The sequence below is a fragment of the Mauremys mutica genome, chromosome 4, assembly GCF_020497125.1.
Source record: "Mauremys mutica isolate MM-2020 ecotype Southern chromosome 4, ASM2049712v1, whole genome shotgun sequence".
Taxonomy (NCBI): Eukaryota; Metazoa; Chordata; order Testudines; family Geoemydidae; genus Mauremys; species Mauremys mutica.
Window position 1 is genome coordinate 91,399,091 of NC_059075.1, and position 13,581 is coordinate 91,412,671.

General features: G+C 46.1%; 1 protein-coding gene across 4 annotated transcripts in view; it reads left to right on the forward strand.

Annotated features, from left to right (window-relative positions):
* The window catches only part of ELP4 (elongator acetyltransferase complex subunit 4), a 293,928-nt gene that overhangs the window by 142,683 nt on the left and 137,664 nt on the right, over positions 1–13,581 (forward strand). The window lies entirely within an intron of this gene.

The window sequence follows — 13,581 nt, forward strand, 5'->3', positions numbered from 1 at the left end:
AATATTCTGGAAAATACTGCAGGCTCCATTAACCCTTGCTGGCTTAGGAAGCTACAAATTGTCTTTTCTGAATTTGTAGTGTCCACTGGAAAGGGGAGAGCATGGAGGTAATTCCTAGGGCTCGGCAGGGGGTATTTATATCTTTGACCTGATTTGGCAGTTCCAACAGGGAAAGGCAGCATAAAGTTGTCGTCATGGCTGCTATCTCTGTAGGTCCACCAATGAAGGCTGCCCTGAATCAGCACATTTTTCTGGTCAGTGCTTCTAATGCTTTTGAGGTGAGGTATGGTGGGGCTGGGCTGGGCTCGGCTTGGCTCGGCTGGGCAGGATGTAGGTTCGTTTTGCTGCTGCAACACCCCTTCAGTAGGCCAGGCCTTCTGCCACCAGAAGCTTTGTAATGTGAGTTATATGAAGTTCTGCTGCTGTAACCTGGGGGTGAATCTGTCCTGCATCTATAAGTATTAAGACATATGTATGTTAAGAAAAATGCACCAGTGCTAAGTTTGTAATTTAAGTGCTTCTTAGTACTGTTAAAATATAGTTTTGTTTACAGCAAGAGAAATTGTGATAAGGAAATAAGAAGAAGAGAATGAAATGTTGGAATTTAGATCTGCCCTTCAACAGTACCATAGCCATGGGCTGTTTCTGCTTTGTCTGCATCACTGTCTAAACTAAAAATAACATTCCCATAGCCTTATTGTCAAAGTTGTTATAGCTACTTCTTTAATTCTGTTTAAAAATGGATAGAGGGAAAGGCAACATAAATATTAAATTGTGCAGATATTTCAGTAAGTAACTTACAAGAGATTCCTGATGCTCTGAAGTGCTGCATAGTTAAAAGGAGTCTACATTTTACTTAAGTAAAGAGGCGTTTAGTAACTGCAGATTGTCTTAAGTATATTTTTCTTATTTTTATTTTTGTTTAATTATTTAACTATTATGTATCATTAAAATATATAACTATTTTTAAAATGTATATTTAGACATTAACTCTGATGCCAGTAAAAATGAAAATAATTCATCCATATAAAGCTATACTAAAAGTTGTTTGATTTGTATTTCTGTCTTGTTTAAAATATATACTTTTATAGATTTATATTTCAGTACTATATTATAAATGATGCAATCATCCCTTTTAATTCATAACTAAGATGCACTTCTCATATTACTCATTAGGTAAATGAAAAGACATTTGATTTGTCTGTTTTCTTTTAATAAGGCCCTTTTTCTTTCCAGAATAAGGAGATAATAAATATTGCCACATTAATAAACAATTGAAATCCTATTGAACAATGAAAGATCGTACTATGTGAATGATCTGTGGGATGTACAGAAGCAGAATGGACATTTACATTCTGTGTGGCCCTCGACAATAGGGGATATCTTTTTGAGGCTAAGTGGGGGAACCAGTTATACAGCTCTCAGTTGGCTAGCTAGTATTGAGTCTATGTCTTCCCTTTGCTGGTCATAAAAAGAGCATTCTGGTTGTGAAGGGGCCAACAAGAACACGTCCAAACTACTAAAATGATCTGAAGCTGCAAGATTGGGTTTAGCTGTATCTTTATAGTAAAGAAATTAAGGAATTACGGTCATATGTTCACACTGTGATTGAGAAGATTTTATTATTAACTGGTTATGCGAATTAATAGTTACAACAGACACATTGGTGTTTTTCAGCTTACGGGTTTAACTGGTATTGTTGGTGTAATTATTGCAAGTACCTAATATGCTTAGGTTTGGACTTTCAAACTATGCATACAGTTTGGCCTGTTTACCTTCGCACACCTGCACTTGCACGCTCTCAAACTCCAGTGTATGCTTGCCATCTTGATTTGCAGACATATCTCTATCTGCGTACCCAAATCAAGAGGTGTGTGTGCAAGTCACGGGCATGCATATCTGAAAAATGGCCCCTTAAACCTTTTGTCCAGTTTTGCTGTTTTAACTTATGTGTTTTGAAATGATGCAACCTTTTATGTTAATCTAAAAAACTGGTATTAGTTGAAGATAGGATAGTACAAGAGAAAACTGAAACTGAAGTGCTTCAACTGTTGCTTTGATAGATGGTTGATAGATTTGAGTTCTTATAAATAAAGCTAAGAAAAGAAAGCTGGCGAATGCTTCAGTTTTCCTATTACAACATGCAGCGTAAGGTGATCACTTTAATCTACTGCAAAGTGCATAGCATCTGTGCAAACGAGTATTGCTTTCCAAATTTTTTAATCAAAGGCAAACAGTATTTACTAGGCCAAAGGGAAAAACAGGTGCAAAACCAAGAATGTTATTGAAGTAAAAATGTAGAAATCTTAATAAAAATATGAAAAGGTATAATGTAATTTGTATTGAGACAAAAGTGGTCTGTAATAAGGAATTGTTTTACACATCTCTAGCATTCTTTTGTTAGCAATCCCTTTAATTACAAAAAAGTAAATGTATATTTCTGTTTTCCACTTCATGTAGTTGATTATCATTTATAGGGAAAGTAAGGATCTACGTAAGATTGCACTGATAAATGGTTTAAAATAATATTTTGAGCTGAATAAAAATGTTGCAAAAATACTTGCTAGCTTGAAAATTACACTAGCTATTCTTGTTTCAAATTTCATTTGATATATTGTTCTGTATGATTTTATGGTAAACATATAATTCCTTGAACAGGAATAGAGTAAGCTGCCAGGAAGGGGTTTTGTTGTCAGAGTAGTTCCCGCCTCATGTTTTGTAAGAGATTTCATGGTCCTATTGTAAAGAGTGGATGATTTAAAACGTGTTCCCAAGATAAACTTTCTCATTGTCATTAATGAGGATGGATAATACTGAGTGACAACTGCATTAGGAATGACACAGAAAGAGCTGTTAGATTTGTCAGAGCATATCACTTCAGGCAATGAAACTTGAGGACATTCTTTTTTTGGTAATTTTTTGCTACTTATTGTGAGGACCAGGGCTTGTGATTACTCACACAGGTGTATTTTACTGTTTTGTTAATGTAATATTTAGGTAGCTTTTGAAAGGTAATTTGTGGTAAATATGATCTGTATACTGTCATATTTAACCCTACCCCACTTCTAATGATGCAGTTATTTTTTCACTCAGAAGTAATTCAACAACAAATATTCCTTTAATTGGTTTAAAAATATCAATTTAAAAAAGATTTATTGAGTGAAAACTGGCTTATTGTATGATATTTTACTGAATGAAAAATATTTAAATTCTGTATCTACAAAAATGATTTTTAAATACTCATGTAAAAAGATATACCCCGCATTGCCACAACAGAGTTTCTGCGATAAAGATTTAAAAATCTGGACGCTAATGCATGTAATTTACATTAACTTTAAAAATAACATTTCCTCATACCGAAAAACTTTTTTAAATATTAATAATTGAATAATTAATAATGTATGACTTTTTCTGGTGTTTAAAATCTCTCCAAACTACAACATGCCTATCAATTTCCATTTTGAACATGCAATTGGTCACTTTTTCGCCTTGATTCATTTTGCCTGGCTGCCAACCAAATTTTGCCTGTGTATACATTCTTGACACTAATAATGACTGAGTTTCTGTTCGTTTGCGTGCAAGATTTCCCAAGCGGCAGTTTGGGGCTCGGATAAACTATCTATCATGATTGCATACAACTAATCTGCCTCAACCAAACCAGCCAGTGATTGAAATTACATTTGACAATTCACCTCTCCTTGGCATGCCTGAGGTGAACATAGCTACAGACCATCCCCGGAAGGGCATAGCAACTCCTCCATATGCTGGGGAGGATCCTTTTTATTTATGTCAAGAGACTTTTAGCAAAGCATGTAAAGGCAAGGTAGATTTTTTTTTAACTTCCTTGTTTTCAGATATATTGCTGCTGCTTTTTCCTTAGCAGAGCATTTTATTTTTGCAAGATATTTTCTGATTATTAATTCATTAAAACCTTTAAATGCTTACTTGTCTTATTAGAAACTGGTATAGGTTATCCAAGATAATATTATGTGTACATGGGTTTAAAAATGAAAAAGGCATTTAAGACTTCATTTGTTGTCTGAGACTATTATTTTATTAATAGAACAAATGATAGTCAAGTATCAGACAAAATGCCTGTTACTCTGTTGATCTTTATCAGAGTTTACACCTGCTTGGAGCATTTTGATAATACAGAAACTGAGAAAGAATGGCAAGAAAAAACCTGCCTCTGTCAAATACAAATTCTTTTAAAATTAGATTTCAGAGTGTGTGTTTATTTAAAGGGTTGCTAATTTTTTATTGATTCGTTAAAATGTCTATTACAAATATGAAGAGAATAAACCTTTGATTTCAGATTAGGATTACTGAAATAGCTCTCCAAAATAAAAGCCTCTGTTGAAGGTGCTTTCTGCAGGTTTTCAACCTTTTTATATAAAATCTGTTTTGTAATAGTTACTTCAGTATAAATTGAAGAAAATTTGAAATAGTCTTTTTCTTCACAAGTGCTGTATTTCATATTTGCTATGTATGTTTGCCTGAAAATCATCCTTGATGATGAGAAAATAATAAACATTTTCAAAATGCAAAGTTTAAATGTTGTTCAGATGACAAAATCATACTCCCAGGAAGATGGAGGGTAAAGGGGAAGAGGACCCTACTCTTCGTTTCCTCTTATGGTTACAGTATATTATAGCAAAAAGATACTTTCTGGGTTTTTTTTTTAACCAGTCATAATAAAATAGAGCACATTAAAGAATTAAACTCTAGAGTATCTTTTGCTACCTTTTATTATTTTTGTGTAACAACACATGTTGCACATTTGTACATTTGAGGCAAAGAATAAAGATATGAAAGCGAGGTGTCCCCTTAAATAACCATGCACTGCTTCTGGCGCTATAAAGAGAAGTTGCATATGTGTATATGAGGGCAGAATGTAGTCGATGACTATTAGTCTACTTCTGTTACAAACACATCAATTCACAAATCTCTCCTTTTTCAGAAATCAGATACAATTTTTGTAGGGCTTTTTTCTGTAGATTAAGTTCAATTTAAGTTAATGATGTTCTTGAAATAGCTGACAGCTTCATATAATGTATATGCATTGGTCCTTAGATCTGGGGACAAAGTTAGCTATATGGTATCATGCCTCTAGTAGCATTTACAGCTCACAAGTACAGAATACCAGAACCCTGTTACATATGTAAATCATTAAGCATGATCACCTGTGACTCTGAAAGCAGGGAGGAAATAAGTCTGCCACACAATCATGTATAGTTGACTTTTTCCAGTAACAGTGTAGTAAACCTACACCAAAACATATCTTATTTCCCATATTTATCTAGTTATGGGACTTTCTTCACCTGTGCCTCCTCTCTTATTGTTTGATAGTAAACATTCTTCTTCGAGTGATTGCTCATATCCATTCCATGTAGGTGTGTGCGCGCCGCGTGCACGTTTGTCGGAAGACTTTTACCCTAGCAACTCAGTGGGTCGGCTGGGCGCCCCCTGGAGTGGCGCCACCATGGCGCCGGATATATACACCAGCCGACCCACCCACTCCTCAGTTCCTTCTTACCGCCCGTGTCGGTCGTTGGAACAGTGGAGCGGGGCTTAGCTGACCTCCACTTCCCTAGCTACTCGTAGTTTCTCTCGTTAAGTATATAGTTCAGATGTTTATAGTTGTAGTTAACTTTGTTTGTAGTATACTATAGTGTATTTATTTCACAGGAGTTCGGGGTTTATCCCCTTCCCCTTCCTCTCACCCGGTGCCGGGTCCGATGCCCGGTCCACAGGGTTTTATAATGCTCGGACGGCCGCAAGCCGATGCCGACAAGAGATCCTCTCCTAAGTGCCTCGAGGAATCTCACCTCACAGATAAGTACCGCATTTGTGAGGCCTTTAATCCGAGAACAAAGGGGAGCGGGACTTTCGTCTCAAACAGCTCCTGAGGGAGGCAGCTCTTGCTCCTCCGCTCTCGGCACCGAGCGCTGGTTAGTCTTCAAGGAGCGCTCCCTCGGCACCGGATCGCCGGTACCGCCAAGGCCTCTCGGCACCGGCCGTCGCGGGCTCCGACGTCCACTCGGCATGGATCCCTCTCCTGGAGGATGAAGAGGCACAATATCCTTGCTGCGTCCAAGCCGCCTGCTCCGCAGCCGAGTGCTATGCTCAGTTGGATCGCCCGGCACCGATGTCTGCCGCGGCACCGACAATATCCACACCATTAACTCCGGCCAGGCAAGAGCCATCGAGTCCGGTGCTGGAAAGCTCCCCGGTACGAACCGTGGTCGAGCTCACTATGAAGCTGCGTCTGAGCCGCCTGCTCCGTAGCCGAGCGCTATGCTCAGTCGGATCGCCCGGCACCAATGTCTGCCGCGGCACCGACAATATCCGCACCGTTAACTCCGGCCAGGCAAGAGCCGTCGAGTCCGGTGCTGGAAAGCTCCCCGGTACAAACCGTGGTCGAGCTCGCTATTAAACTGCGTCTGAGCCGCCTGCTCCGCAGCCAAGCGCTATGCTCAGTCGGATCGCCCGGCACCGATGTCTGCCGCGGCACCGACAATATCCGCACCCTTAACTCCGGCCAGGCAAGAGCCGTCGAGTCCGGTGCTGGAAAGCTCCCTGGTACGAACCGTGGTCGAGCTCACTATTAAGCTGCATCAGAGCCGCCTGCTCCGCAGCCCGAGCGCTCTACTACGTCGCACTGCCCGGCACCTGTACCTGCTGCGGCACCGACAGTATCAGCACCGTTGACTCCGGCCACGCAAGAGCCGTCGAGTCCAGCACCTAAATGCTCACCAGTGCGAGCTGTGGTTGAGCTCACTATTCGCTCCACGCCAGAAACATTTCCACAGCGAGGGAGTTGATGGCAATGGCAGAGCCTGCGCTGCTTTAACCCCCTGCACCGCCGGTGCGGGTTATATTGGATATTGGCGAGCCTGTCTTGCTCACGCCACCCAGCGTCGGCACCACAGAGCGGCACCGTTCACGATCGCAGTCCCGCAGATGTTCTCGGTCCTGTCGCCAAGCCAGGTGCCGGCACCGTTCACGGTCCTGGCACCGTTCCCCATATCGGTACCGGTCGTACCCGCAGCACTGATCAGCGTCCCGTTCCCCGACCTGGTACCCTCGGTGCCGATCCAGCTCCCGGCACCGCTCCAGGCACTGGACTCACGTAGCCACTCCCGGCGTCGAGCTTCGAGATCTCGGTCAGCCTCCCGGCATCGCTCCGGTCGCAGGTCCCATTCTCGCTCCCGGTACCGGTAGGCCTCAAGGTACCGATCCCTGGTGCCGCGTCGAGCGCCATGAGCTGGAGAGGGAGACTCTGCCCAGGGCTTTAACTTCTCCATGGCCATCCATTCGGATGTGCACACCAGAGTCTTCCGGGTGCTCCAGGCCAGGACCCTGACCCCCATCAGTGGCTGCCCTGTACATCTTGGGCGTGCCATCAGGCCAAAGGCCTACCTGTGATCCCATCGCGCTCTGTTCCGTCAGAGCACTGGGTACCAGGGGCGACAGTTAGCCGTCCCCCTCCGACCGGTACGGAGGAAGTCCGGTTCTGCCACCGGATTCCCACATCCCACCGGATCAGCAGGTCGTCCAGGAGCATGAGCCCACACAGGACCCTCTTGCCCCCGGCCTTTCTTCTCCCTCCTCCCCAGATGAGGCGGTGGCAGAAGCGTACTCCTTGGGCCCTCCCCTAATCGGCCTGGGGGCCCATCAGGACCTCCCGAGACGGGTGGCATTCACTATAAATCTCCAACCAGCCCCTATGTCCAAGGGGGCTAGGCAAATGAACTTCCTGGGCCATAAGATGTACTCGGCAGGCACCCTGCAACTTCGCGTAGCAAACGAGCAAGCCCCGCTTAGCCGTTACTATGGGCGGCAGTGAGAGAATTTGCGGAGTCGGTTTCTCAAATCTCCCGTCAAGAGTTTGATGCCCTCCTGGAAAAAGGGCCGAAGTGGCGAAAGCTTCCCTCCAGACCTTGTTGGATGTAGCGGTCTCCTCAGCCACGACTCTGGCCTCGGGTGTTGCCATGAGGCGCATTTCATGGCTCCAGTTATCGAGCCTTCCCTCGCAGCTGCGGCACACTATACAGGACTTGTCCTTCAATGACAAAGGCCTGTTCTCAAACTGACCCTAGGCTGCAAGGCCCAAAGGACAGCGAGGTCACTACGCACTCCCTCTCGGCATCTACATGCCGATGTCTCACTGCCGACCTCTCCGCCAGCCTCACCGCCCTTACCCTGCGCCTACACAAGGACAGGGCTTTGCCAGCAGGCGACGCTGAGGCAGTCATAAGCGTTGGTCGGGACCCCAAGGGGCCAAAATCAGGGGGGTCCTAACACCAATCGAGCAAAACCTATCCCTCCTCATCCCTCTTAGGGACCCTTCTCACGAGCAATTCCTCTTGCAAGAGGTGCGGGCGCTCCTCACCATCGGAGCTATAGAGGAGGTTCCAAGGACGAAGGGACAAAAGGTTCTAGCCCCACTAGTTCGTGATCCCCAAGGTGAAGGGCGGTCTCAGACCTATCCTATACCTGCGGGAGCTCAACAATGATATACCTGAAGTTCCGCATGGTATCCATGGGGACCGTCATCCCATCCTGGGATGTCGGAGACTGGTATGCCGCCCTCGATATGAACGGCGCGTATTTTCACGTCGCCATTTATTCTCCACGCAGAAGGTACCCCCGGTTTATGGCCAACTGTCATTCCAGTTTACGCCCTCCCGGTCGGCCTCTATGCAGCCCCCTGTGTATTCACAGTGTCTCGCTGTTGTTGCCGCCCTCTCCGCCACCGTCGTATACACGTGCTCCGTATCTGGACGATTGGCTCATCCCAGGGGCCACCGGGGCCCAAGTTACCTCTCGTGTGGGCGTCGACTAGGTCCTATTCCTGCGTTTAGGCCTGATGATCCATATAGCGAAATCCACCCTGATTCCCACTCAGGGAGTAGACTTAACTGAAGCCACCCTGGACTTCAGTATCGCACAGCCTGCTTACCTACGCCTTGATTTCACGCGATGGTAACCATTGTACAAGGTCTACAGACCTTCCCGGCAACTTTGCGTTGAACTTGCCTAGGTTTCCTGGGCCACATGGCTGCCTGCACGTGAGTAACCGAACATGTCAGGCTTCGCCTCCGTACACTTTAATTGTGACTCACATCGGTGTACCACCCGGCCACAGACAGCATGGTCATGGTCGCCTCGATCCCCCCGAGCGTCCTAGGCTCCCCCGACTGGGGGTCGACGCCCTCCCTGATGGGTGCAGGGGTGCTGTTCCATCCACCTCACCCTCGGTGCCCCTCATGATGGACGCCCCCATCTCTTGGCTGGGGTGCTCACTTGGGTCAGTTTCCCACTCCAGACCTTTGGTTGGCTCAACAGCTGCCCTTGCACATCAATGTCCGGGAGTTGGGAGCAGTCTGCCTTGTATACCAGGCGTTTCAGCAGCACCTACAAGGCTGTTGTGTCTCGGTGTTCACAGACAACACAATGGACACCCGTTGCATAAACAACCATGGAGGAGTACGGTCCTCCACTCTTTCCAGGGAGCTATCCAGCTCCGGAACTCCTGCACAGCTCAATTGACGGATCTGGTAGCGTCCTTTCTCCTAGGGGTCCGGAACACTCTGGCGGATTGCCTCAGCAGTTCCTTCCTGTCTCTCAAGTGGTTGGTTCCTCCGGATGTTATCCATTATGTTTCCGGAACTTCGCTCTCGCGGGAACAGAACGAGAGAGAAGTTCTGCTCATGCCAAGGCCTCTCCCCGGGCTCGATCTTGACTACTTTTCTGATGCCGTGGACGAGCCATCTGCCGTCCGCTTTCCCACCGCTCCCGCTGGTTCGCAAGGCCCTGCAAACACTCCGCAGGGACAGAGCGCATCTGATCATGATCGCTCCAGCATGGTCCAGGCAGCACTGGTGCACGATGTTGCTAGACCGGTCCGTAGCCAACCGATTCCCCTGCCTCTTTGCCCAGACCTCATAACGCTGGATCACGGCAAACTTTACCACCTAGACCTGCAATCCCTGCACATCGCCGCATGCCTGCTGCGGGCCTAAACCGAGCCGAGTTACGTTGTTCTGCCTCGGTTCTACAGGATTCTCCTGGGTGGTAGGAAGCCTTCCACTCGGTTAACGTATCCGCCCAACTGGCAGTCTTTCTCTTGCTGCTACGAAACACAATGTTTCCCCCACAGAGGTTCTGATCCATTTCCTCTTGGATTGCCTATGATCTTCAAACAGCAGCGCCTGGCGCAGTTCATCATTAAGGGTGCACTTGGCAGCCGTCTCTACCTTCCTCCCAAGGGAGAGTGGCCGCTTCATATTCTCACACTCTGTGGTTTCTAGGTTCCTCAAGGGCTTGGGGCATTTATGCCCCCAGGTTCGCCGCCTCACCAACTCCTGGGTCTTCAACCTGGTTATAAGCAGACTTATGCCTGCTCCATTCGAGCCACTGACAACATGCTCGCTGACATACCTATCCTGAGGGACAGTTTTTTCCTTGTAACCTTTGCATCGGCTGGACAAGTCTCCGAGCTTCGGGCTCTCACAGTGGACCCACGGTGCACTATGTTGCATAAGGACAAGGGGCGGTTGTGACCACATCCGGCTTTCCTCCCTAAGGTGCTGTTGACCTTTCGTATCATCCGGGATATCTTCCTTCCGGTCTTCTTTCCGAAGCCCCATTCATTGCGACGGGAGCGCATTTGCCCTCCCTAGACGTCCGTACGGCGCTCGCTTTTTATGTCGAGTGGACAAGCTTTTTTGTACGCCCCCAACTCTTCGTTGTATTGGCAGACCGAATAAAGGCCTACCTGTCTCCTCCTAAAGCTTTTCATCTAGGATGACGTCATGCATTTGCACCTCCTGTGACTTGGCCCATGTTCCGTCGAGCCACCTTACTGCTTGTTTCACCAGAGCTCAGGCTTCTTCTGCTGCCTTTCCGACTCACATACCCTTCCAAGGGCTATGTCACGCTACTACCTGGTCCTCTATCCGGACCTTTGCCGCTTTGGTCTAACTGTCCAGAGATGATGCAGTCCTTGGCTCAGCAGTTTTGCATTCTGCAACATCTCACTCCGACCCCACCGCCTACGTAAGGCTTGGGAATCACCTACATGGAATGGATATGAGCAACCACTCGAAGAAGAAAAAATGGTTACTTACCTTTGTAACTCTTGTTCTTCGAGATGTGTTGCTCATATTCATTCCAAACCCACCCTCTTTCCCCACTGTCGGAGTAGCTGGCAAGAAGGAACTGAGGAGTGGGTGGGTCGGCTGGTGTATATATCCGGCGCCATGGTGGCGCCACTCCAGGGGGCGTCCAGCCGACCCACTGAGTTGCTAGGGTAAAAGTCTTCCGACGAACGTGCACGAAAAGAGTTGGATGATGAGATCTCCTGCTTGCTAGTGTTAATTTTTAATATATATTGGAATACTGGGGAAATTCCAGAAGACTGGAAGAGTTAATTTTGTACCAATATTCAAACAGGATGACCCTGATAGCTACAGGCACTTTAGTTTGACATGAAGCCTGGGCAAAATAATGAAGAAGCTGATACAGGATTCAACTGATAAATAGGGCTCTGTGTTTGTCACAGAGGTCACGGATTCCATGACTTCCTGTGACCTCCGTGACTTCTGCAGCGGCAAGTGTGGGTGGGGAACAGCCACACTGGCTGCAGCTAGAGCAGCTCCAGCCCCAGGGCCAGCCACATCGGCCGCTGCTTGGGCAGTCCCCAGGTCCAGCTGCTTGGGCAGTGGTCCTGGGGGCAGCTGGGGCAGCCGCAGCTTGGTGGCTCCCAGCAGCAGTCCCAGGGCGGCCAGAGCAGCCGCTGGCCCCCTGGGACTCTCCCTCTCTCCATGACAGCAGCCGGAGCAGCTGCTGGCCCCCCTGTGGCTCCTTCCCTGTGGCTCCCCCCCCGCATCGGTGATGGCCAGAGAAGCTGCTTCCTCACTCCCCCCCCCAGAACTTCCCCCCACGGCAGCGGCCGAAGTATCCGCTCCCCCCCCCCGGGTCCCTCCTCTGGCGTTCCTGCCCCACGGATGTGGCTGGAGCAGCAATGGGCTCCCTCGGGCTTCCCCTGCGCAGCTGCTGCCACAGGCCCCCCAGGGCTCCCACACACCCCCAGACACTGGTGTTGCGGGCTTCCTCCCCCTTCAGTAATGCCCCCCCCCCAATCCCACCACAAGATTCAGTGATGAGTATTTATGGTATAAGTCATGGACAGGTCACGGGCTGTTTTTTTTGTTTGTTTCTTGCCCATGACCTGTCCGTTAATTTTACTAAAAATATCCATGGCTAAATCATAGCCTTACTGATAGAGAATTAAAGGATATGAATATAATTAATGCCAGTCAATATGGTGGCATGGAAGATAGATCATGTCAAGCAAACCTTTGAGATTACAAGAATGGTTGATAAAGGTAACTGCACAGTTGTAACATATTTAGACTTTTGTAAGATGTTTGAGTTAAACATTCTGATTAAAAATTATCATTATAGAGTATCAATAGAAAACACTTTAAATTGGTAAAGAACTCGTTAACTCAAAAAAGTAGTTGTCAATGAGAAATCATCCTTGCATGGGGTGTTTCTACTAGAATTCTGCAGGGATCAGTAGTAGGCCTGATGCTGATCAATATTTTTATCAGTGATCTGGAAGTAAGTATAAAAATAATGATGAGGACAGAACTGTCATACAGAGTGATCTGGATAATTTACTAATCTACGCCCATTCAAACAAAATGTATTATAATACAGTCAAATGTGAAGTTATATATCTGGAAATAAAGGATGCAGGCCATATGTACAGAATGGGGGACTAGATCATGGAAAGCAGTGACTCTGAAAAAGATTATGGAGTGATGCTCTGGCAAAAAGGATAATAGATCCTTAGATGTATAAACAGGAGTGTAGTGAGTACAGATATGATGATTTAGCACTATTGGTGAGACTGATATCGTAATAGTGCATCCAGTTCTGGTACCAACATTTTAAAACGGATGTTGAAAAATTTGGAGAAGGTGCAGAAAAGGACCACAAAAATGATTTGAGGTCTGGAGAAAATGCCTTACTGTAAGAGACTTAAAGAGCTTGAGCTGTTTTTACCTTTTCGGAATGAAGACTGAGAGGTGACTTGATTACAGCTTATAAGTACCTTCATGGGGAGAAAATACCAGGCATTAAAGAAGCACTCTTTAATCTAGTGGAAAAATGCATAACAAGAACCAATGTCTGGCTTCAGCTTCCAGTCAACTTCAAATTAGAAAGTAGACACAAATTTTTCAGAGTGAGGATGATTAACCATTGGGACAAACTACTACAGGAAGTGGTAAATGCCCTCTCTCATGATGTCTTCAAATCAAGACGGGATGCTTTTCTGGAAGATATGCTTTAGCCAAACATAAGTTACTTGCTCAATACAGGGATAACTGTATGAAATTGAATGACCTGTGATATACAGGAGGTATACTACATGATATAATGGTTCCTTTGGGCCTTAAACTCTATGAATCTATGATACAGTGTGCCTCATTCAACTGATTGATATAGTCTTTAAGACTGGCAACTGCCAGAGTCTTACACAATGTGACATTTATGAAAGACATA